The 25,792-nt window shown below is 44.4% G+C and overlaps 1 protein-coding gene across 1 annotated transcript in view; it reads left to right on the forward strand.

The window, feature by feature from the left end:
- The first annotated feature begins 17,156 nt into the window (after nt 1-17,156).
- AP1G1 (adaptor related protein complex 1 subunit gamma 1) overlaps nt 17,157-25,792 on the forward strand; it is a 76,290-nt gene continuing 67,654 nt past the window's right edge. The window contains exon 1 of the mRNA XM_035282635.3: nt 17,157-17,477. The gene's annotated coding sequence lies outside the window, so the exon portion shown is untranslated. The remainder of the gene's footprint in view (nt 17,478-25,792) is intronic.

The following is a 25,792-nucleotide window of genomic DNA, read 5'->3' on the forward strand; positions in this document are numbered from 1 at the left end:
TGGACAATTTTTGTCATTCAGGGTGTCCATTCCAATCGGCTAGTGCCATGTTGTACTGGTTCTTCAATATGTTGACTATCACCCTTGACATAATTCAAATACTCATCACAAGATCAGAACTCTTGATTCAAAGTTTTGTTTTGTTTTTTTGAGACAGAGTCTTGCACTGTCACCCAGGCAGGAATGCAGTGGTGCGATCTCAGCTCACTGTTGTATTTTTAGTAGAAACAAGGTCTCGCCATGTTGGCCAGACTGGTCTTGAAATCCTGGCCTCAGTTGATCCACAAACCTTGGCCTCCCAGAGCACTGGGATTACAGGTGTGAGCCGCTGTGCTTGACCTTTTCTTATATTCACTTTCTTCCTCATATTCTGCTTGGTTTGAAGTTCTTTAACTTTGAAATAGGGCTGTCTTATTTATACATTCACAGGCAACGCCCCCTTTTGTTGACAAATTATACTGCTAAAAAAATTATTCAGTAGTCCCTGCTTATCGGTGGGGAATACTACCAAGACACCCAGTGGATGCCTGAAACTGCAGATAGTACCGAACAAATGTCAGTAAGTTTCTGTTCATGTCTTCCCACCCCCAAATTTAAGGCTTTTTCCATCCTAAATAAGCATTTATCACACTCTACGGCCAAAAGTTGTATGGTGTGTTTGAGCTGTGACAGCCAAACTAGCATGAATTTTTCCTTCTTCACAATTTCACAGATAGAAGATTCATTCTTGGCTGGGCACAGTGACTGACACCTGTAATCCTAGCTTTTTTTTTTTGAGACGGAGTCTGTTGCCTAGGTTTGAATGCAGAAGCGTAATCTCTGCTCACTGCCACCTCCGCCTCCCGGGTTCAAGCGATTCTCCTGCCTCAGCCTCGTGAGTAGCTGGGACTATAGGCTCCTGCCACCACACCTGGCTAATTCTTGTATTTTTATTAGAAGCTGGGTTTCACCATATTGGCCAGGCTGGTCTTGAACTCCTGGCCTTTTGATCTGCCCGCCTTGGCCTCCCAACGTGCTGGGATTACAGGCATGAGCCACCACACCTGGCCAATCCTAGCATTTTAGGAGGCCTGGCAGGTGGATCACTTGAGCCTAGGAGTTAGAGACTAGCCTGGGCAACATGGTAAAATCTAAACCCTGTCTCTACCAAAAAATAATTTTTAAAAAATTATCCAGCTGTGGTAGCACATGACTATAGTACCAGGAGGCTGAGGTGGAAGGACACCTTAACCCTGGGAGGCAGAGGTTGCAGAAAGCCAAGATCTTGCCACTGAACTTCATTCAGCCTGGGTGACAGTGAGACCCTGTCTCAAAAAAAGAAAAAAAGAAAAAGAAAAAGAATTCTACCCAAAGATCTTCGAAACCTTAGCATATGATTTTTTTTTTCTTAAATAAAGAACTTTCACTTTTTTTTTTTTGAGATGGTGTTTTGCTCTTGGCCCCCCGGGCTGAAGTGCAATGGCCTGATCTTGGCTCACTGCAACCTCCGCCTACCAGGTTCATGCAATTCTCCTGCCTCAGACTCCCGAGTAGCTGGGACAACAGGCGCCCACCACCATACCTGGCTGATGTTTCTATTTTTGGTAAACATGAGGTTTCACCATGTTGGCTATGTTTCACCATCTTGAACTCCTGACTTCGGGTGATCTGCCTGCCTCGGCTTCCCAAAGTGCTGGGATTGCAGGCATGAGCCACCACGCCTGGCCCATTTTTTCACTTAGAGGGAGCAAGTTTTGGCTTCTCTTTGGCATATCCAAATTGCAGTATCACTACTCTTGCACTTTTGGGGCATTCTTATGTAAAACAAGGGTTACTTGTTTTATAAGTACGGGCAACTCAGGCACTGAGATGCCCGTAAGTTGATCTGCTAACTGAGAAGAGATGGCTACTAAGTGATAAGCGAGACAAGGGAGTGATTCATGTCCCAGGTGGGACAAAGCAAGATGGCTTGAGATTTCATGACCACTCAGAATGGGCACAACTTAAATTTATAAATTGTTTGTTTTTGGAATCTTCCACTTAATATATTCGGACCATGATTAATTGCAGGTGATTGACACCTCAGATAAGGGGGAACTACTGTACATCATAGATAACAGAGAATACAAAGATGAAGAACAATGATGACTCAGGGTTGAAAGGCTACTAAAACTCTTTTTGTTTCTTAGTTTGTAGGTATGTGTGTGACCAAATCTGTTACGTTCTTTATTTTACAGCTAACGTGTAAATATTCTAGTGGAACAGTACCTGATAGAAATTGCTAGGATCGGCTGGGCGCTGTGGCTCACACCTGTAATCCTAGCACTTTGGGAGGCCAAGGCGTGTGGATCACCTGAGGTCAGGAGTTCAAGACCAGCCTGGCCAACATGGTGAAACCCCATCTTAAAAAAATAATTAAAAAAATAAATAAAAATAAAAGTAAAAGACATGACATGCCACAGGTTTCACCATGTTGGCCAGGCAGTCTTCAACTCCTGACTTCAAGCAATCCACCTGTCTCAGTCTCCCAAATGCTGGGATTACAGGCATGAGCCATAGCAGCCAGCCGCCAATGCCTTTCTCTTCTTTCTTTCTTGTTCTTTCTTTCTTGTTCTTTCATTCTCTTTCTTTCTTTTGTTCTTTCGTTCTCTTTCTTTCTTTTTTTTTCCTTTGTGATGGAGTCTTGCTCTGTTGCCCACCCAAGAGTGCAGTGGCTCAATTTCAGCTCACTGCAACCTTTGCCTCCTGGGTTCAAGCAATTCTGCCTCAGCCTCTTGAGTAGCTAGGTTTACAGGTGCCCGGCCAATTTTTTATATTTTTGGTAGAGACGAGGTTTCACCACGTTGGTCAGGCTGGTCTCTAACTCCTGACCTCAAGTGATCCACCCGCCTCCACCTCCCAAAGTGCTGGGATTACAGACATGAGCCACTATGCCCGGTCACATTTCACTTAGAATAATAGGCAGAGTCTTTCCCACAACCCATACCTTCCCTCCCCATTGCTCTGACTTAATTCCCCACAACTCTCCTCCTTGCTTACTCTGCCTTAGCTACACTGGCCACTTTATGCTTCTTCAAATGCCCAAACACATTCCAACCTCAGGGCCTTTGTATCTCCTTCCGGTATTCTGTGTTCTCTAGATATCTGCCTGGTCCCTCCCTTACTTCCTGGAATTCTGTACTTAAATGTTCTCTTCTCTGTGGCTATCTTTTCTAAAATGTCAACCTCCTCCCTCTTCTCTGCTATTTTTTTTCCTCTCTAGCACTTATCTCTGTCTCACATCCTGCATAGCTCACTTAGTGATCGTGTTTATTATTCATCTCCCCAACTAAATGTCAGCTCCATGAGGGCAGGGACTTTTTCACACTTGCATCTGCAGCCCTGTTCCTGTACGTTTTGTCAAATTAATGAATACATTTGGAGTTTACCACTGCTAAAGTTTAATACACTTTCTTGTAGACCTATCCATGCATATTTACATTTAGCTCTTAACTGTTTGGGTGCCAGTGTCTAACCTCATAGATACTCAAAACATAGGCTTGGAAAGAGAGAGAAGGAAGAAGCCTGAGGACTGGAAGGCTCAAAGTTTGGTTTTAACTGTTATTGACTAGACTGTAAGCTTTATGAGGGCAGGAACCATGTCTCTTTGCTCACCATTTCTCTCCCAGTAATTCCAGGACTGTTTGGCATGTAGTAAGCATGCAATAAACCAATGTCAAAGATTGAAAACCTAGTGGGATTCTTACCCTCTTGTCTCAGGCTGAAGCCCCAGCAGACGTGATCAGTATTAGATTTACTGATGATGTCAAGAAACATGGCCTTGGCAGAGGAGGTGGTACTGTAGTAGGAAATGGTGATCAACTTGGGGTATCAACAATATCTGCACCAGGACACTTACCTGCCACCCCCAGCCCTTTGTTTCTCTGTCCTTCTTCCTAAAAGACAGATCAGTATGGATAGAGAAACAAAATCTGGAAGGAGATTACAGGTAGTGCCAAAATACCATTTTTTTTTTTTTTGAGATGGTGTCTTGCTCTGTCGCCCAGGCTAGAGTGCAGTGGTGTGATCTCAGCTCACTACAACCTCTGCCTGCTGAGTTCAAGTGATCCTCCCACTTCAGCCTCCTAAGTAGCGGGATTACAGGTGCAGTCCACCACACCCAGCTAATTTTTGTATCTTTTGCAGAGATGGGGTATTACCATGTTGGTCAGGCTGGTCTGGAACTCCTGACCTTAAGTGATCTGTCTGCCTCCGCCTCCCAAAGTTCTGGGATTATAGGCATGAGTCACTGCACCCAGCCACAATTTTTTTTTTTTTTTGAGACCCCAGGCTGGAGTTCAGTTTCGTGATCTTGGCTCACTGTAATCTCTGCCTTTCAGGGTCAAGCAATTCTCTCACCTCAGCCTCCTGAGTAGCGTGGAACACAGGTGCACACCACCACACCAAGCTAATTAAAATTTTTTTTCGTGGAGATGAGGTCTCACCTCACTATGTTTCCCAGGCTGGTCTCTGAACTCCTGGGCTCAAGTGATCTTCCCTCCTTGGCCTCTGAATGTGCTGGGATTACAAGCGTGAGCCACTGTGCCTGGCCAAATATACATTTCTTTTTCTTTTTCTTTTTTTTTTGAAACGGAGTCTCGCTCTGTCGCCAAAGCTGGAGTACAGTGGCACGATCTTAGCTCACTGCAACCTCTGTCTCCTGAGTTCAAGCAATTCTCCTGTCTCAGCCTCCCCAGTAGCTGGGATTACAGGTGCCCACCACCACATCTAGCTAATTTTTGTATTTGTAGTAGACACGGGGTTTCACCATGTTGGTCAGTCTGGTCTCGAACTCCTGGCCTAAGGTGATCCACCTCGCCTCGGCCTCCCAAAGTGCTGGGATTACAGATATGAGCCCCCGAGCTCGGCCCCAAAATACATTTCTAATTGAACATTTTGAATGGTAAAACAATCCCTGTAATGTTTTTAAGGATGGAGGGATATTTGCAATTATTTAGCTGATATGTGATGTATTTTTATGCTTAAATCATAAGAAAAGAAGGCTACAGTCTCTCATCAACTTCTTGACAATAAAACAGCAAAGACAGTATATATATATATGAAATATATATATATTCTTTTTTTTGAGATGGAGTCTTGCTCTGTCGCCCAGGCTGAAGTGCAGTGGTTGGATCTTGGCTCACTGCAACCTCTGCCTCCAGGGTTCAAGATATTTTCCTGTCTCAGCCTTCCAAGTAGCTGAAATTACAGAAGCCTGCCAACACATCCGGCTAATTTTTGTATTTTTGGTAGGGACGAGGTTTCATCATGTTGGCCAGGCTGGTCTCAAACTCCTGACCTCAACTGATCCACCCACCTCAGCCTCCCAAAGTGCTAGGATTACAGGCGTGAGCCACGGCTCCAGGCTGAGAACATTTTTATGAGCCTGACATATTTGAAAGTCGTTGATATATAGTGATTTAGACTTATGTTTTAGATTAGATATATTCAACTCATGTAATACTGAAAATAATTTACTTTTATGTTGAAAACAGTATTAAAACCTTGGGTGGGCATGGTGGCTCACACCTGTAACCTCAGCACTTCGAGAGGCCAAGGCAAGAGAATGACTTGAACCCAGAGTTTGAGACCACCCTGGCCAACATGGGGAAACCTCATTTCTATAAAATATAAAAATAAATTACCTGGGCCTAATGGGGTGTGCCTGTGGTCTCAGCTACTCAGGAATCTGAGATGGGAGGATCCCTTAAACCCAAGGGGTCGAGGCTGCAGTGAGCCATCTGCACCAGGACACTTCCCTGCCATCTGCACCAAGACATTTACCCACTGCACTCCAGCCTGGGTGACAGAGTAGGACCTTGTCTCAAAAGAATAGTAATAAAAAAGAAAGCCTTACAAATTTGTATATGTAAATCTGAAGAGGTCAAATAAGTAAAAACTGAAGAGCTGTAGGCACTAATTTTCTTCACTTTTTATTCATTCAGCATAAAGAGAACTTCTTTGAATACTTCTCTAGGCATTTCTTTTGGTTTTTACTTCAAAATTGTCCTCATTACTTGCTAGGCATTTCTGAGCCTGAAGCTCTTCTTCTGAGACTTTATATTTCAGACATAATCTAAGTCTGATTTTCTTGTTAAAATTATTTGTCTCAACCACACCTTGCATATTGCTCAGCTTCTATTCTTGGAATTTGAGTCCTCTGATTTAAAAATAAAACAAATAAAACTTTATTATGGAAAATTTTAGATACTGCATTTACAAAATTAGAGAGAATTACATAGTTGAACTTCCATGTACCTATCATTCAGTTTCAATAGTTATCAATATTCTGCTGCTCTTATTTCATCTATCCCTAACTTTTCTGGCGGGGGGGAGCGCGGAAGCAGAGGAAGAATTTAAAGCAAACATCAGAAATTATATAATTTCAACTGTAAATACTTCATTACATATCTCTAACACATACCCTCTGTGTTTAACATAAAACAATAGCATTGTTTTCATTATAATGGAAATAAGTCCTGGCCGGGCATGGTGGCTCATACCTGTAATCCCAGCACTTTGGGAGGCTGAGTTGGGCAGATCACCTAGGGTCAGGTGTTTGAGACCAGCCTGGCCAACATGGCGAAAACCCCTCTCTACTAAAAATTAGCAGGGCGTGGTGGTGACACATGCCTGCAATCCCAGCTACTCAGGAGGCTGAGGCAGGAGAATCACTTGAACCTGGGAGGTGGAGGTTGCAGTGAGCTGAGATTGCACTCTGTAAAATTATAGAGAATTTTTAGTAGATATGGGGTTTTACCATGTTGGTCAGACTGGTCTTGAACTCCTGGCCTCAAGTGATCACCCACCTTAGCTGGGCGACAGATTACGACTCTGTCTCAAAAAAAAAAAATAATAAATAAATAATAAAGAAGTCATTAATATGATGTAATAGTCAATCCATATAAAATTTATCTAGTTATGCAATTATTTTGTTGAAATTAAGATCCAAAAAGATCCACATATTGTATTTGGTTGATTTGTCTCTGAAGTCTTTTCATCTCTGACACTTCCTTTTCTCCCCATTACTCCTTTTTCTCTCTCTATTTATTTATTCATTGGAAAAAGCATTCTCTGATTTTAATAAACAAACATCTTTCACAAATAGCATCTCCAGGCTCAAAGATAAAACATTTCCTGGGTTCTTATATGAAGCTATAGTGACAGTAGCAGCAAGATTTAAGGTCACGCTAAGGCTGATTGTCAGAAAGTGTTAAAAAAAAAAACAACTTCACCCAGTGGAGCACGGCGGCTCACACCTGTAATCCCACCACTTTGGGAGGCCAAGTCGGGGGTGGATCATGAGGTCAAGTGATCAAGACCATCCTGGCCAATATGGTGAAACCCCATTTCTACTAAAAAATACAAAAATTAGCTGGGCACAGTGACATGCGTCTGTAATTCCAGCTACTCAGGAGGCTGAGGCAGGAGGATAGCTTGTAACTGGGAGGCAGAGGTTGCAGTGAGCTGAGATTGAGCCATTGCACTCCAGCCTGGGCAACAAGAGCAAAACTCTGTCTCAAAAAAAAAAAAAAAAAAAAGAAAGTTTATTTAAAGGATATGGAGTTAGAGAGATCTTTAGGTCCACGGCCAGGGACCCACTTGCATAGCAAACTGGTCACCTCTCCTTAGAAGTAAGACACCCTGCTCTTGGCACCTATTTGGGTCCTAGACCATCAGCTGGCATGTGTGGATGTCTTGGCCAACAAGTTTGTTCCCTGAGCTGGGCACCAGTGACTGGCTGTCCCAGTTACTGCAGATGTCCCAACACTTCTTGGATGTCCCAGGCTAATTTTAAAGCAAATCATAGAACTGATTTTGGAAGAACAAGCATGAGACCATGCAAGTAAAGGAAAACAAAAACAATGTAAAATAGATTTTTCTAGACAAATGATGGTGTCCATATTTATAGATATTTTCAAGATGTGGTCTCACTATGCTGTCCAGGCTGGTCTCAAACTCCTGGACTCAAGCTTTTTTCCTGCCTCATTCTCCTGAATAGCTGGTACTACACTGTATGAGCCACTGCTCCTGGCTTGATGGTGTTCCTATTAAGGAAATAAAATTACTTGAGTGGAAAACAATGGGTCAGAAGTCCTGCTTTGTTTTTAGATGGTGCATTCTCTTCTAGTGACCTTAGTTTTGTCATTCCTAACAGGAGAATGGCATCATTTCCTCAATTTGAAATTTAAGCTGGCTGGGCACGGTGGCTCAAGCCTGTAATCCCAGCACTTTGGGAAGCTGAGGCGGGTGGATCACCAGGTCAGGAGATCGAGACCATCCTGGTCAACATGGTGAAACCCCGTCTCTACTAAAAATACAAATAATTAGCTGGGCATGGTGGCACGTGCCTGTAATCCCAGCTACTCAGGAGGCTGAGGGAGGAGAATTGCCTGAACCCAGGAGGCGGAGGTTGCGGTCAGCTGAGATCGCACCATTGCACTCCAGCCTGGGTAACAAGAGCGAAACTCCATCTCAAAAAAAAAAAAAAAAGGAAATTTAAGTTGATTGCAGTCTCATACCTGGTAAGGTTTTTCCGTCCAAAGGAGCCAAGATAATACAGAATCGGCTGGGTGCGGTGGCTCACACCTGTAATCCCAGCACTTTGGGAGGCCAAGGTGAGTGAGTGGATCACCTGTGGTCATGAGTTCGAGACCAGCTTGACCAACATGGAGAAACCCCGCCTGTACTAAAAGCACAAAATTAGCTGGGTGTGGTGGTGCATGCCTGTAATCCCAGCTACTCGGGAGGATGAGGCAGGAGAATTGCTTGAGGGTGGGGGTTGCGGTGAGCCAAGATCGTGCCATTGCACTGCAGCCTGGGTAACAAGAGTGAAACTCTGTCTCAAAACAAACAAACAAACAAACAAAGAATCATTTAGAAGCCAAGAAAAACTACTCTACGAAAAAGAAAATATTGTGACATAAAGCATCTCAGGTGGCACTTTGGGTTGCCTTTTTTTTTTTTCTCAAACTCCTGACCTCAGGTGATGCACCTGCCTGGGCTTCCCAAATTGCTGAGATTACAGGTGTGAGCCTCTGTGCCCAGCCCAGGGCTGCCTCTTTAAAATAATTTTTGAAACAAGAAGATTGGCAGAAGCTAATGTCCTCTGGGCTTTGGTCGTCACTCTTCTACACATAGTAGAGTTCCTAATGCTATTGGTAAGAGATCAGTGAGCACGTGGAGCTGGCTGTTGGATTGTTAATTTTTGCATCATTTCTGGCTTTTGCCGTAAGTGAAAGATGAATTCCTAAACTTGTGTCTCAGGCCAGCAAACACTGTGATTAGGGACTGTATTTTAAAATTGTGAAAATGCTTTTTGTGAAAACATTATATAAACAGCAGAGAGACTAATTTCTCTCTGACTTTCAGTCTTATTTATAGATTCATGTGACTCAAAGGATAACAAAACAGGCCAGTGGAGCCACCTCTTCGACTCACGTCACTGTATTTCCTACATGGCTGTGCTTCTCTTCACTCTCCTTTCTCGGCTGAGATCACTGGCACGAGGAGAGGCAGGAAGGGCTCCTTGTGAAAGATGCTGACTGAATTTCTTCAGAGAGAGCTTTCCCCATCTGCTCTAAAGGTCATATGGGCTTCAGCTGCTGATACCGACCGAATCATTTAAGAAACTCACTGCACTGGGTGCGGTGGCTCACAGCTGTAATCCCAGTACTTTGGGAGGCTGAGGAGGGCAGATCATGAGGTCAGCAGTTTGAGATCAGCCTGGCCAACATGGTGAAACCCCGTGTCTACTAAAAGTACAAAAGTTAGCTGGGCGCAATGGCACACCCCTGTAGTCCCAGTTACTCGGGAGGCTGAGGCAGGAGAATTGCTTGAAGCCGGGAGGCGGAGGTTGCAGTGAGCCAAGATCGTGCCACTGCACTCCAGCCTGGGCAACAGAAAAAAAAAAAGAAAAAGAAACTCACTGTATCTCTAAACCCAAACAATACGGTTTCCCTCTAGTACCCCAGATTCCACCAGATACCATATATTCCAGAAACCCTCTTTCACTGCTCTGACTCCCAGCGACCTCTTCTTTTTCTGCTCCTTCTGAACTACGACTTCAGTGACCTCCGTTTCCTGCTCTTTCTGAACTAGGGCTTATCTGCTGAATGATATCATGGGCATATATATATATTTGGGGATTTTTTTTAAATCTTGTTTTTCTCATTGAGATTGTAATTATTTGGAGGATATGGGCAGTTTCTTTTGTTATGTCTATTACAGATTCTGGTGGACCCAGGACAGTGTGGCATAGGGGAAAGAATCGGGTAGCCTGAATGATTCCTATATGGGCTAGAAGATGAATCCAGAGTTGTGAGGACTAGATTTGAGTCTGGTCTCTGCTGTATGAAAGTGTGACTGATTGGCCGGGCGCAGTGGCTCAAGCCTGTAATCCCAGCACTTTGGGAGGCCGAGGTGGGTGGATCACGAGGTCAAGAGATCAAGACCATCCTGGTCAACATGGTGAAACCCCGTCTCTACTATAAAATACAAAAAATATTAGCTAGGCATGGTGGTGCGTGCCTGTAATCCCAGCTACTCAGGATGCTGAGGCAGGAGAATTGCCTGAACCCAGGAGACAGAGCTTGTGGTGAGCCGAGATCACGCCATTGCACTCCAGCCTGGGTAACAAGAGTGAAACTCCGTCTCAAAAAAAAAAAAAAAAAAAAAAGAAAGTGTGACCGATCATTTAGTCTCGTCTCCTCTCCTCTCCTCTCCTCTCTTCTTTTCTTTCTCTTCTCCTCTCTTCCTCCCTTCCTTCCTCTCTCTCTTTCTTTTTTTTTGAGACGGAGTCTCCCTCTGTCACTCAGGCTCAGGCTGGAGTACAGTGATGCAATCATGGCTCACTGCAGCCTTGACCTCCTGGGCTCAAAAAATCCTTCCTTAGCTTCCTGAGTAGCTGGGACTACAGGCACATACCACAATGTCCAGCCAATTAAAAAAAAAAATTTTTTTTTTGAGACAGAGTCTGTCGCCCAGGATAGAGTGCAGTGATGCGATCTCAGCTCACTGCAACTTCTGTCTCTCAGGTTCAAGCAATTCTCCCACCTCAGCCTCCTGAGTGGCTGGGATTACTGGCGCATGCCACCATGCCCAGCTAATTTTTGTATTTTTATAGAGACGAGGTTTCACCATATGGGCCAGGCTGGTCTCAAACTATTGGCCTCCCAAAGTGCTGGGATTACAAGTGTGAGCCACTGTGCCTGGCTTCATTAAAAAAATTTTTTTTTTCTTTTATAGAGACAGTCTCACTATGTTACCCAGGCTGGTCTCAAACTCCCAGGCTCAGGCGATCCTCCTGCCTCGGCCTCCCAAAGTGCTGAGATTACAGGTAGCCTCTGTTTCCTTATTTCTAAAATGGGGATGATAATATATATGCTAAAGAGAGCAAATGTTTACTGTGTCCTTCCTACGTGCCAGGCGCTTTTCTAAGTGCTTTAAGTATGTCAGCTCATTTGATTATCACACCAGCCCTAAGATGCTAGTGCTACTATAAGCCTCATTTTTCAGATGGGAACACTGGGTTCCGAAGTGTTCAGAGATGTTAAATAACTTGCTGTAGGTCACATAGTAAAGAAAGAAAGAGCAGGGTTTTAAGCCCAGGTAGTCTAGGCCCAGAAACCTATGCTCTTAACTACTATGCTATAATGGCTGTGTGGTTTACAAATTTATGGTGTATGAGGAGCAAATTAATTGATGTATATGAAAGTACTTTTTTTTCTGAGATGGAATTTCGCTCTTGTTGCCCAGGCTGGAGTGCAATGGCACGATCTCGGCTCACCACAACCTTCACCTCCCGGGTTCAAAGGATTCTCCTGCCTTAGCCTCCCTGGTAGCTGGGATTACAGGCATGTGCAGCCACGCCCGGCTGATTTTTGTATTTTTAGTAGAGACGAGGTTTCTCCATGTTAGTGAGGCTAGTCTCAAACTCTCGACTTCAGCTGATCCACCCACTTTGGCCTCACAATGTGATGGAATTACAGGCTTGAGCCACAGCACCCAGCCACTTATTATTATTATTTTTTGAGACCGAGTCTTACTCTGTTGCCCAGTGTAGTGGTGCAACCTTGGCTTACTGCAACCTCCGCCTCCCAGGTTCTAGCGATTCTCCTGCCTCAGCCTCCTGAGTAGGTGGGATTACAGGTGTGTGCCACCATGCCTGGCTAATTTTTGTATTTTTAGTAGAGACAAGGTTTCACCATGTTGCCAAGGCTGGTCTTGAACTCCTGACCTCAGGTGATCCACCCGTGTTGGCCTCCCAAGGTGCTGGGATTACAGACGTGCGCCACTGTGCCCAGCTGAAGATACTTTTGTAAATGTAAGACATACTATACTACTGTTACTTATAAAGGGCAGTCAGTAAATGCTTCAGTTGAATTATGAGGCGACACAAAATTTTAATATTTACATTCTTATGATGCTTTAGCTTTTCAAAGTACTTTCACATATCTGATCTCTTCTGGATAACAAGCCACTCTAAATCCATTTTGGAAAAGGCAAGACAAATACATTTTGGAAAGCTGAGTAAAGAGGCTCAGAGATGTTTACAGCCTGGGCAACAGAGCAACACCTTGTCTCGAAAAAATCCGAAACTTTTCTCCTAGCTGTTATCTCTCACTAAGTCTGTTTAACCCTTTCAGGCTGTTGCTGTTTCAAAAGCAAAAATTGGTCGGGTGAGGCTCATGCCTGTAATCCCAGCACTTTAGGAGGCAGAGTTGGGCAGATCACCTAAGGTCAGGAGTTTTGAGACCAGCCTGGCCAACATGGTGAAACCCGTTCTCTACTAAAAATATAAAAATTAGCTGGGCGCGGTAGTGGGCACCTTTAATCCCATGTACTCAAGAGGCTGAGGCATGAGAATCTCTTGAACCTGGAAGGTGAAGGTTGTAGTAAGCCGAGATCGTGCCACTGCACTCCAACCTGGGCAATAAAGCAAGACTCTGTCTCAAAATAGTAAATAAATAAATGAAGTAAAAAATAAAAACAAAATTTCATAAAACTGCATTTTCTTATAAGAATTTTCTTTCCGGGCCGGGTGTGGTGGCTCAAGCCTGTAATCCCAGCACTTTGGGAGGCCAAGGCGGGTGGATCACGAGGTCAAGAGATCGAGACCATCCTGGTCAACAAGGTGAAACCCTGTCTCTATTGAAAATACAAAAAAATTAGCTGGGCACGGTGGCACGTGCCTGTAATCCCAGCTACTTGGAGGCTGAGGCGGGAGAATTGCCTGAACCCAGGAGGCGGAGGTTGCGGTGAGCCGAGATCACTCCATTGCACTCCAGCCTGGGTAACAAGTGCGAGACTCCGTCTCAAAAAAAAAAAAAAAGAATTTTCTTTCCAAATAAAAGAACAGTATGCTCATTGCAAAAACAAAATATAATAAAGTAAAAATTCTCTGTAATCCCATCATCCAGAAAAGCCATTTTTACTTTTCAGTTTTGTCCTGCAATTTTTTTCTATGCAAGTTATCAATAGTAAACAAACCCCTAAAAATAATAATCTCTGGCCAAGCATAGCGGCTCACGCCTGCAATTCCAGCACTTTGAGAGGGTGAAATGGAAGGATCACATGAGCCCAGGAGTTCCAGACCACCTTGGGTAACATGGCAAAACCCTGTCTCTACAAAAAAAAAATTTTTTTTTAAGACGGGGTTTCACCATATTGGTCAGGCTGGTCTAGAACTCCCGACCGCAGGTGATCCACCTGCCTTGGCCTCCAAAGTGCGTGAGCCACCACGCCCAGCCCAAAATTTTTAAAAAAATTTAGCAGGGCATACTGGTATGCAACTGTAGTCCCAGTTACTCGGGAGTCTGAGGTGGCTCAATATACACTTTTGCAAGCTCATTTTATAACATTGTTTTATATTTCCTTTTAAAGTCTGCCATACTATAATAAAAAAGTTCTCATTTTACTGGTAGCATAGTCTTTCCTTTTATAGACGTGCTATAATTTATTCATCTGGAATTAGGGATTATGCTTGAGAAGATGGGGAATAAACCTTCCTAAACTTAAATAACTAACCATGGAAACCAAAGATCTGAAGATAATGTGACTATGCCACATATTGGGGCAACTGCTTTTATTTATTTATTTAAAAAATGGGGTCTCACTATGTTGCCTGGGCTGTTCTCAAACTCCTGGGATCAAGTGATCCTCTTGCCTTGGCCTCCCAAAGTGCTGGGATTACAGGTGTGAGCCACTGCCCCCAGCCAGGGCAACTGCTTTTAATTTTAGTTGCATGGAAGAAAGGTTTGGTAAATCATAAATAAAGATAAATGTAAGGTAAAAAATACTGGGAGAGAGCTTAGTTTTTAATGTTTAAAACTCTTTAACGCTCTGCACTTGGGAGTGGTAGAAAAAAGCTCTTTCCTCCTTAGGTATCTGACTTAATTTTCTTCTGTGGTTCGCAATTATAAACGTTTAAATTTGACCTCTAAGCATTTTTTGTGGTATTCCAAATGAAACATTAGCTAACTCTGCTTTGCAACCCGCAAACTTCTTACTTATGTGGAAACCCCAAACTAAGTTTGGCCTGTGTTCCCTGCATAGCTATACCTCAGAGGAAGTTGTGTTTTGGCATTATTCCACTATTTACCAGCCTAGTAATCCAGGGCTGCACTGTACAGTAGTAGCGTGGCAGAGGATCTGAATTCTGTACACATTCTGTTCTTCAGACCACTCACTGGGGGTTGACTACATCCTGAGGGTGTAGGTGTGTGTGCAGTAGGTGGTTAGGTGGGTGCGTAGGTAGGGGTAGTAGGTAGGTAGGTAGGTGGAAGACGGTGGTACCCCATGATAATTTATAAGATGCCACTGTGGCCAGGCACGGTGGCTCACACCTGTAATCCCAGCACTTTGGGAGGCCGAGGCAGGCGGATCACCTGAGGTCAGGAGTTCAAGACCAGCCTGGCTAACATGGTAAAACCCCGTTTCTACTAAAAATAACAAAAAATTAGTTAGGCATGGTGGTGTGCACCTGTAATCCCAGCTACTCAGAAGACTGAGGCAGGAGAATCACTTGAACCCAGGAGGCAGGGATTGTAGTGAGCCGAGATCCACCATTGCACTCCTGCTTGGTCAACAAGAGCAAAACTCTGTCTCAAAGAAAAAAAAAGGCAGTCTATAGCAGAACCCCAGTGAAGGAGGGGAATGGATGTGTCTTTCAGCCAAGTTGGTTTCTTGGAGCCTCTTTCTTCTTATCTATAAAACTAAGTTACTTATATCAATATTTAATAATAAAAATGATAATTATTATTGTACCCATGGCCTCCTTTCTTTCCAGCCACTTGGCATGCCCCAGTAGTTCAAGGACAAAATTGTACAGATGGGCCTACTTAGTTCAACTTTTTTTCTTTTTTGAGAGAGTGTCTCACTCTGTCTCCCAGGCTGGAGTGCAATGACGCGATCTCAGTTCACTGTAACCCTCACCTCCTTGGTAGCTGGGATTATAGGCGCTCACCATCGCGCCCAGCGAATTTTGTATTTTTAGTAGAGATGGGGGTTTCTTTTTTTTTTTTGAGACAGAGTTTCGCTGCTGTTACCCAGACTGGAGTGCAATGGCATGACCTGGGCTCACCGCAACCTCTGCCTTCTGGGTTCAAGCAGTTCTCCTGACTCAGCCTCCTGAGTAGCTGGGACTACAGGTGCACGCCACCATGCCCAGCTAATTTTTGTATTTTTAGTAGAGGCGGGTTTCACCTTGTTGACCAGGATGGTCTCGATCTCTTGACCTCATGATCCACCCTCCTCGGCCTCCCAAAGTGCTGGGATTATAGGCGTGAGCCACCATGCCCGGCCGAGATGGGGGTTTCACCATGTTGGCCAGGCTTGTGTGGAACTCCTGACCTCAGGTGATCTGCCTGCCTAGGCCTCCCAAAGTGCAAGGATTACAGGCATGAGCCACCATGCTTGGCCTATTTAATTCAATTTTTGTAAAGTGTTTTGAAATCCCTGCATGAAAATGACTAAGGAAAAAAAGTGTAACCTGTCTATGACACCCAGGTCCTAAACTCAAGATTTGTGGGTAGTTCTGGCCAGGCACAGTGGCTCATGCCTGTAATGTCCACACTTTGGGAGGCCGAGGCAGGTGGATCACCTGAGGTCAGAAGTTCAAGACCAGCCTGACCAACATGGTGAAACCCTCTCTCTACTAAAAATACAAAAATTAGCCAAGGTATGGTCGTGGGCACTTGTCATTTCAGCTACTTGGGAGGCTGAAGCATGAGAAATTGCTTGATCCTGGGAGGCAAAGTTTGCAGTGAGCAGGGATCCTGTCACTGCACTCCAGCCTGGGCAACAGAGCGAGACTCCGGCTCAAAAAAAAAAAAATATTTGTGAGGTTGGTTCTGCTCTCTTTGGCACCCAGCCTGGTGCTGTGTTGTATTGTACTCTGCTGCCAATCTAGCAGAAGGATTTTAGTCTAGGTCACCTTTCCTTTAAACAGGCCAAGATATCAGGCCCTCTTTATATTTACATGGAAAAGACTTGCGTCAGATGTAAGTAATTATTTATCAGGTTAGGAACTGTCTGGTTAGACTTTCTTTAGCCCTGGTCATTAATTCATGGAGTCATAGACCGAAAGGCCATTCTGGAAGGAAGGGTTTTAGCTATCATGACTCCAAGTCTTCTTTCTACGTATGAGGAAACTGAATCCCTGGAGAGTTTAAGTGACTTGTGCAGTGCATGAGCCGCGGTAGTGAGCGTGGAATCCATTCTTGTGAGTCATTCTCTTAACTCTTCATAAAATATGTTGCAAAGACACCATAAAACCATAGAATCCCAGACTACCTGCAGCATGCTCCTTAAGTTAAAAAGAAAGCACAAGTTTGAAGGGAGACAGGCAAGAGTTTGGGATTCCCGTGGATGAAGACCACGTCAGCCCGGCTATCTACTTCGCCCTCACCTGCCTCGCCTCTCCCACTTCCTGGGCTACCTGACCTAGCTCCGCCCCCTTTAGGTGCCCCCCGCCCCCACCGCTTCCTGGTAGCCCAGCCTCCGCCACCCCCTCCTGTCAAGCGGAACCAATGTCCATCCGCTCCGGGGTTGGCCGGATCTTTCTCGCTCAGACTCATCGCAGCGGTGACTCGGCAGCAGCGTCTCGCGTCATCAGTGACAGCCCCGAACCTTGCTACGCTTTGCGTCGCTCTGCCAGGAGCAGTCGCCTCCTCCTTGGCAAATAGTCCTCGGCAGGGTCCGAGTTCTTGGATAATCCGAGAGGGGAGGCACAAGAAGTTGCAGTGTGGAGACTCGGAATCGACCAGGCGAGGAGGCCCGGGAGCGACGTTTCCACAATAGTGTGTGAAGTTAGTTAAAAATTTCCTCCTTCCTCAAGATCCCTCCGCCTGCAGTAGCGGTGGTGAGGCCGAGGGAGCCGCCATTTTGGATGTTCGGTTCCTGCTGCCACTGCTGCCGCCGCCCCCGGAGCTGCTGGTTTCATTCGAGGTTTTGGGCCGGTGAGTGTCACTTGCGGCGCTGAGAGCATATTGCTGCTTTTGCCCCACCGCTGCCGCGGGCGCTCGACCGGAAGCTTCTTGTCAGTCCCAGGGGTCCTGTCCCAGGCTGTGGGTGTTGAGAAAAGAGGACACAGAAGCTGGGCCAGGAGGGGCCAGGAGCCCCAGGGGCTGCTCCGACTCCTGGAGGGCCGACCCCGAGGCCTCGGACCGGGAGGTTCCGCGCACAGCGGCGTTGCGTGTTGTGGCGTTGCCCCGCCGATACGGGCCTCCTTGAACCCTTGACTTTCTCAGGCTGCGATCTTCGAGGGCTTATTCAGGGAGCCTGGGGTTTGTCGGGGCGGGCCCCACCCCCGCGTGTCTTCTCTGAGCCACGTATCGGCGTTCTTGTATCTCATACCCGGGTCAGGTCTCTCAGAGAACTCTCAGCATTTCCACATGCCCAGTTAATCGCTGCCTGCCCCTGCAATGCCGTCCTCTCGGAATCGGACGTCGGCCTCGCCTCTCTCTAACCTTCCGACCAACTTCTTCTCCAATTTTCCGTGTTTTTTGTTCTGTTTTTTTCAACCTACCTGCGAGTATACTGTTTACCCTTTTCTCAGCTTCTGGGTCCTGCGGACTTCCTGATTGCCTGAAAGAGTCAGGACGGTTCGGTTGATTGTGTTTCCCGGTTAGGACTTGGTGTAGGAGATCGGTCGAACCACTCGCTCGGAGTTGTGCTTCAGCAGTAATGTTTATAAAGCCGATTAAATGGCTTTTGGGAGGCGGGAGCTGTCAAATGTTTTCATTGTGGATTCCCCCCCTGTGCGAAACACTTAGCTTTTTGTTACTTACTGACACTTGTGGAGAGAGAGAGAGAGAGAGAGAGAGAGAGAGAGAGAGAGAGAGAGAGAGAGAGAGAGAGTTTCCTATTATATATCCCTGAGTGTGGAAATCTGTCCATGGAGAAAAATAATAATCTGAAGTAGGTAGAGTTGGGTTCCTTTACAGTTAACAGAAGAGAGGAGTTACTGCTTTCTTAATGACCTAACTTTTAGGTCTTTGTACATTAATGATCTTTGCTGACTGATGCTGACAAATACTTTTAATGACTTAATGTATTGTTTTTTTCTGGGGATAGTTCAATTTTAATATCCATTTCCACCGTTCCTTATAATACTTGTTAAACACCTAACTTGTCATACACCCTAACTTTCAAGTTTGAAAAATATGAACCCTCTCGTAATCTCGTCACTTTTTTTTTTTTTTGAGATGGAGTCTCGCTCTGTCACCCAGGCTGGAGTGCAGTGTCGCTATCTCGGCTCACTGCAACCTCCACCTCCCGGGTTCAAGAGATTCTCCTGCCTCAACCTCCCGAGTAGCTGGGACTTACAGGCTCGTGCCACCACTCCCAGCTAATTTTTGTTTTTATTTTTTTTTGTATTTTAGTGGAGACGGGGTTTCACCTTGTTAGCCAGGATGGTCTTGATCTCCTGACCTCGTGATCCCCACCCCCCTCGGCCTCCCAAAGTACTTGGATTACAGATGTGAGCCACCGTGTGCGGCTGTCACTTTTATTCTAAAAGTATGTTTGCAGTCTAGCCTGCTTGAATAAAAAGTATTTCACAGTAATTCACTCATATGTTTCTTACGTTTCAAGTTAGGCAAGTGTGATTTAATCACCCTTATTTTATCTTAGCCTAGGTGGGTTTTTACATCTGTAAAAGAGAAATTATTTGAGATCACAGTCTAGTGGTTGGAATTTAAATTTATAACTTGAACTGAGTCAGATTTTTTAATACTGCTAAGCCACATATAGATGCATTATTCTTACCAGGTTATTGAAATGAGATCGTAGGTAATTCCTGTATAGGTCATATGATGTCTCAGGAGAAAATAATATTTTCTGTGTAAATACTCTGTTTTTGTTATTTATTTGAGTCGGAGTCTCGCTCTGTTGCCCAGGCTGGAGTGCAGTTGCACAATCTCGGCTCACTAGGACCTCCGTCTCCCGGGTTCTAGCGATTCTCCTGCCTCAGCCTCCTGAGTAGCTGGGACTACAGGTGCGTGCCACCACGCCCAACTAACTTTTTTTTGTATTTTTAGTATTTTCACCGTGTTAGCCAGGATGGTCTTGATCTTCTGACCTTGTGATCCACCCATCTCGGCCTCCCAAAGTGTTAGGATTACAGGCGTGAGCCACTGCGCCTGGCCCCTTGTTACTTGTTTTAAGGAGATTTTTTTCAAAAGTATATTAGTTACTATTAGATATAACTGAGTTCTGTATTACCCTGAAGTGATGGAATTTTCTTTTGGTTTAAGGGAACTGTCAAACGCTGAACAACACCTATGTAATGCTCACTCATTTGCTGAGTATCCCCTCCCAGTTACTACTGAAATGTTCCATTTCTGACTTAGACTTTTCAAGTAAGTTTGTTAGACGAGCTATCAAATAGATGTTATATTTAGCTCGGTGGTTTTCATTCTTTAATATATTGGTATTTAAATGTCTTTCAGGGGGTGCTCAGTGGTTCATGCCTGTAATCCCAACACTTCAGGAGGTGGAAGGTAGATCACTTGCCCAGGAGTTGGAGGCCAGCCTAGGCAACATAATGAGACTCCCTCTCTACTAAAATATTTAATAATATTTAAAAATTTTAAAATTCATTTTTAGATAGTTTGCATTCACTTGGAGAAAGCCTCCTTTTGCCTTAACAAATTCCTAGCGAAGTGTTGTTTAGTGCACCTTTGATCAGTGGATCTTTGAACATCTTGTTTTGAGCTTAGGAAACCTCCCTTTTCTTTTGGGATCAGCTACTTGGTTCTTTGTCAGTTGCTGTTCTTTTAGCAGTTGCTTTGGCAGTCTAGATTTGATGGCAGATTTTAGAGTGAAACTATAAAGTACAGAAATTGCCAGGAATGTCTTCGTGATTTTCACCCCAGTATTTATTTATTTATTTTTGAGACGGAGTTTCGCTGTTGTTACCCAGGCTGGAGTGCAATGGTGGGATCCCGCCTCACCGCAACCACCGCCTCCTGGGTTCAAGCAATTCTCCTGCCTCAGCCTCCCGAGTAGCTGGGATTACAGGTGTGCGCCACCATGCCCAGCTGATTTTTGTATTTTTAGTAGAGATGGGGTTTCACCTTGTTGACCAGGATGGTCTCGATCTCTTGACCTTGTGATCCGCCCACCTCGGCCTCCCAAAGTGCTGGGATTATAGGCATGAGCCACCGTGCCCGGCCCTCAACCCAGTATTTATTTTAAAAAGGAATTTTAAAAATCATTGCCATGCAAACAAAAACCAAAACACAAGTTCTTTGTGATTGATAGAAACTTTTATTTTTTATTATTTTTATTGTTTGAGACAGGGTCTCCCTCCTACCCAGGCTGGAGTGCAGTGGTCTCTGCTGGCTGCAGCCTGGACCTCCAGGGCTCAAGTGATCTCCTGCCTCAGCCCTCCGCATAGCTGGGACTACAGGCGCGCACCAGCATGAGGGACTAATTTTTGTGTTTTTGTATAGATAGTGTTTTACTGTGTTGCCCAGGCTGTACTCAAGGAATCCTCTTGCCTCGGCCTCCCAAAATGCTGGGATTTCTGGTGTGAGCCACCTTGCCTGGCCAAAACTCTTTAATTTATACAAATTACAAAAGTTGAATGAGTATTTTGCAAGAGATTATTTTGAATTTAAAACATTGAATTGGGAATCTCCATATTGAAACATTTCCCACAGTGCTTAATCCCCTTATTTGCATTTGATGAAGATTTTAAAATTTTGTGTATATAGCAGGACTTAATTACTGTCAAAAATTTAAAACTCTTACTTAGATTTAGTTTCAGAAAATTAAAAAATACTATTTAAGGGCCGGGCGCAGTGGCTCACGCCTATAATCCCAGCACTTTGGGTGGCCGAAGTGGGTGGATCACGAGGTCAAGAGATTGAGACCATCCTGGTCAACCGAGGTAAAACACTGTCTCTACTAAAAATACAAAAGTTAGCTGGGCATGGTGGTGTGCGCCTGTAGTCCCAGCTACTTGGGAGACCGAGGCAGGAGAATTGCTTGAACCCAGAAGGCGGAGGTTTCGGTGAGCCAAGATTGTGCCATTGCCTTCCAGTCTGGGTAACAACAGCGAAACTCTGTCTCAAAAAAAAAATACTATTTAAGATGCTTATAATTTAGTCTGTCCTTGCTTTATGAGTTGTTTTCAGTTCTTTTTTATTTTTTGAGATGGAATGTTGCTCTGTCACCCAGACTGGAGTGCAGTGGCTCAATCTCGGCTCACTGCAACTTCTGCCTCCTGGGTACCAGTGATATCTCTTGCCTCATGAGTAGTTGGGATTACAAATGTGTGCCAGCACACCCAGCTAATTTTTGTATTTTTAGTTGAGATGGGGTTTCACCATGTTAGCTAGGCCAGTCTCGAACTCTTGACCTCAAGTTATCCACCCACCTTGGCCCCCTACAGTGCTGGGATTACAGGCATGAGCCACTGCACTAAACCTGTCTTCATTTCTTGATTTTGGCTTTCTTTATTCTGTGCTGCTTTTATTCAGTTTCTAACGCAGAATAATATTGACAGTAGCAAACAATTATTTTTCAATTCCTCTCAGCTTATAACTAACAAGCAATTTTATTTTTATTGATTGATGGATTGATTGAGACAGGTTCTCTTTCATCTAGGCTGGAGTGCAGTGGTGGGATCTCAGCTCACTGCAGCCTCAACCTCTCAGGTTCAAGTGATCTCCCACATCAGCCTCCCAAGTAGCTGGGACTATAGGCATGTGCAGCCTGATATATTTATTTTTTGGTAGAGACGGGGTTTTGCCATATTCCCCTGGGGCTGGTTTCAAATTCCTGGGCTCAAGAAGTCCTTGCACCTTAGCCTCCCAAAGTGCTTGTATTATAGGTGTGGGGCACCGTGCCTTACCAACAAGCAATTTTAAAATTAAGAGAGCAGGGTGGGCACAGTGGCACATGCCTGTAATCCCAGCACTTTGAGAAGCCAAGGCAGGTTGATCACCTTAGGTCAGGAGTTCAAGACCAGGTTGGCCAACATGGTGAAACCCTGTCTCTACTAAAAATACAATAATTAGCTGGGCATGGTGGCGCAAGGCTATAGTCCCAGCTACTCAGGAGGCTGAGGCAGGAGAATCGCTTGAACCCAGGAGGCAGAGGTTGCAGTGAGCTGAAAACAGGCCACAGCACTCCAGTCTGGGGACAGAGTGAGAATCCTTCTCAAAAAATATATATATATAGTCGGGCACTGTGGCTCACACCTGTAATCCCAGTGCTTGGGGAGGTTGAGGCAGGCGGATCACAAGGACAAGAAATGGAGACCATCCTGGTGGAACTCCATATCTACTAAAAATACAAAAATTAGCCAGGCATGGTGGCACATGCCTGTGTTCCCAGCTACTTGGGAGGCTGAGGCAGAGGAATTGCTTGAACCTGGGAGGTGGAGGTTGCAGTGAGCCAAGATAGTGCCACAGCACTCCAGCCTGGCAACAGAGTGAGACTCTGTCTCAAAAATAAATAAATAATAAGGAAATATCTTCTTCAAAATGTAGTAGCATTTTTCCAATTGCCTTTTTTGTATAGAAAATTTTATTTCAATGAAGTCAAGACAGAGAAAAGGGAAAAGAGGTGTCGTTTTTACTTTGAAAATATGTGGTAAGTTTTTTTTCTTCACTGAAGGAGTATCACAGTACACTTAATATGGCATGAGTTTTGGTTGTGAGAGAAACTCATCAAAGTTTGAAGGGTCCAGGTTGAGGATGAGATGATTGAAATGAGAAATGCTTTTTTTCTTTAGGTACTTGCAAATTTTACTTTTTAAAAAAGCCTACTCACGTTGGGCATGGCGGCTCACGCCTGTAATCCAAGTAATTTGGGAGACCAAGGCCGATGGATCAAGACCATTTTTAGTAGAGACGGTGAAACCTCATCTCTACTAAAAGTACAAAAATTAGCCAGGGGCGGTGGCAGGTGCCTGTAATCCCAGCTACTCGGGAGACTGAGGCAGGAGAATGCTTTGAACCCAAGCAACAGAGCTTGCAGTGAGCTGAGGTTACGCCACTGCACTTTAGCCTGGGCAATAGGGTGAGACTCCGTCTCAAAAAACAAAAAAACAAAACAAAACAAAAAGCCTACTCAGACAATTGGAGAGATTTAATTAGTAAATTATAAATGTTGGTAACAAATGAGATTTAATTAGTAAATTATAACAAATGAGATTTAATTAGCACATTATAAATGTAGGTAACAAATTAAGTAGATTTGGAAGGAAAAAGTCACAGTTTTTTAAAAGATGAGGAAAATACATGTGACTTTTGTATTTTATAAATAATTACAAAACATATTATTTATTTATTTATTTTTGAGGCAGGGTATCACTCTCTCACCCAGGCTGGAGTGCGGTGGTGCCATCTTGGCTTACTACAACCTCCTGCCTCCTGGGTTCCAGTGATTCTCGTGCCTGAGCCTCCCAAACAGCTGGAATTTCAGGCATGGAGCGACTGTACCTGGCTAATTTTTGTATATTTAGTGGAGATGGGGTTTTGTCGTGTTGACCAGGCTGGTCTCAAACTCCTGAACTCAGGTGATCCACCTGCTTCAGCCTCCCAAAGTGCTGGGATTACAGGCATGAGCCACCACACCCGGCCGAAATATTCTAGTTCTTTTAAAGATATGTGAAGATGTTACGTGTTTTCTAAACCTGAAAATAAACTTTACTAGCCACGTCTGGTGGCTCATGTCTGTAATCCCATCACTTTGGGAAGTCAAGTTGGAAGGATCACTTGAGGACAGGAGTTCAAAACCAGCCTGGGAAACACTGTGGGACCCTGGTTCTACAATTTTTTTTAATTTTTTTGAGACAGAGTCTTGCTCTGTCACCCAGGCTGGAGTGCAGTGGTGAGATCCCCGCTCACTGCAACCTCTTCCTCCCGGGTTCGAGCTGTTCTCCTGCCTCAGCCTTCCAAGTAGCTGGGAATACAGCTACATGCCATATATCCAGCTAAATTTTGTATTTTTAGTAGAGACAGAATTTCACCATGTTAGCCAGGATGGCCTCAATTTCTTGACCTTGTGACCACCTGCCTCTGCCTCCCAAAGTGCTGGGATTAGAGTTGTGAGTCCATGGTGTCCAGCTCTTTTTTTTTTTTTTTTTTTTTTTTGAGACAGAGCCTTGGTCTCTCACCCAGGCTGGAATGTAGTGGCACAATCTTGGCTCACTGCAACCTCCACCTCCCGGGTTCAGCAATTCTGCCTCAGCCTCCAGAGTAGCTGGGATTACAGGCACCTGCCACCACACATGGCTTCTTTTTGTAGTTTTAGTAGAGATGTGGTTTTGCCACATTGGCCAGGCAGGTCTTGATCTACCTGCCTCGGCCTCCCAAAGGCTGGGATTATAGGTGTGAGCCACCGCACCCAGCCTATATAATTCTTTATTATTATTTTTTCTTTTTCTTTATTATTAGTTTTTTAAATAAGAGATGAGAATTCGCTATGTTGCTCAGCTGGTCTCGAACTCCTGGGCTCAAGAAATTTGTCTGCCTCAGCCTCCCAAAATGCTGAGATTACAAGTGTGAGCCACTGTGCTCAGCCCACAGTAAATGTAATTCTACCCTGTTCTTTTAAACAGTTCTATTGTGTCTTTAGCATGGATGTACTATAATTTATTGTTATTTTCATGTGGACATTTAGATCATTTCTAGATTTTTGCTACTTACAAAGTGCTTCAATAAGTATTCTTGTACATGCCACCTTATTTGCTGATGCTTTTATTTCTGTAGAGTCTCCCAAGTAGGAATTCTGGGTTAACAGAGAAATATATTTTATACGTTGTTATTGCCACATTACTCTGTAGATAGGTTGTCATAATTTTCATCCCAAGTAGCCTTGACTTCTCCGTATCATCAAACCATTGGGTAGTTTAATTTTCACTAGTCTGCTCACGCAGTTTTGTCTTAATTTTAACTTCCCTGTTACTGGAGCTTTATTTGATATGTTTAGTGGCCATTGAATTTCCTTTATTGAGAATTGTTTGTTTATGTCCTTGGTTGATTTTTCTTTTTCTTTTTCTTTAAATTTTCTTGTATGAGTGCTTATGGAATATTGTTTGTTATATGGCACATGTATTTTTTTTGTCTTTCATTTATCTTTTTTACTTTTTTTTGAGATGGAGTCTCGCTCTTGTCCCCCAGGCTGGAGTGCAGTGGCCTGATCTTAGCTCACTACAACCTCCGCCTCCTGGGTTCAAGCGATTCTCCTGCCTCAGCCTCTTGAGAAGCTGGGATTACAGGCACCCACCACTGTGCCTGGCTAAGTTTTGTACTTT

The sequence above is a fragment of the Callithrix jacchus genome, chromosome 20, assembly GCF_049354715.1.
Source record: "Callithrix jacchus isolate 240 chromosome 20, calJac240_pri, whole genome shotgun sequence".
NCBI lineage: Eukaryota > Metazoa > Chordata > Mammalia > Primates > Cebidae > Callithrix > Callithrix jacchus.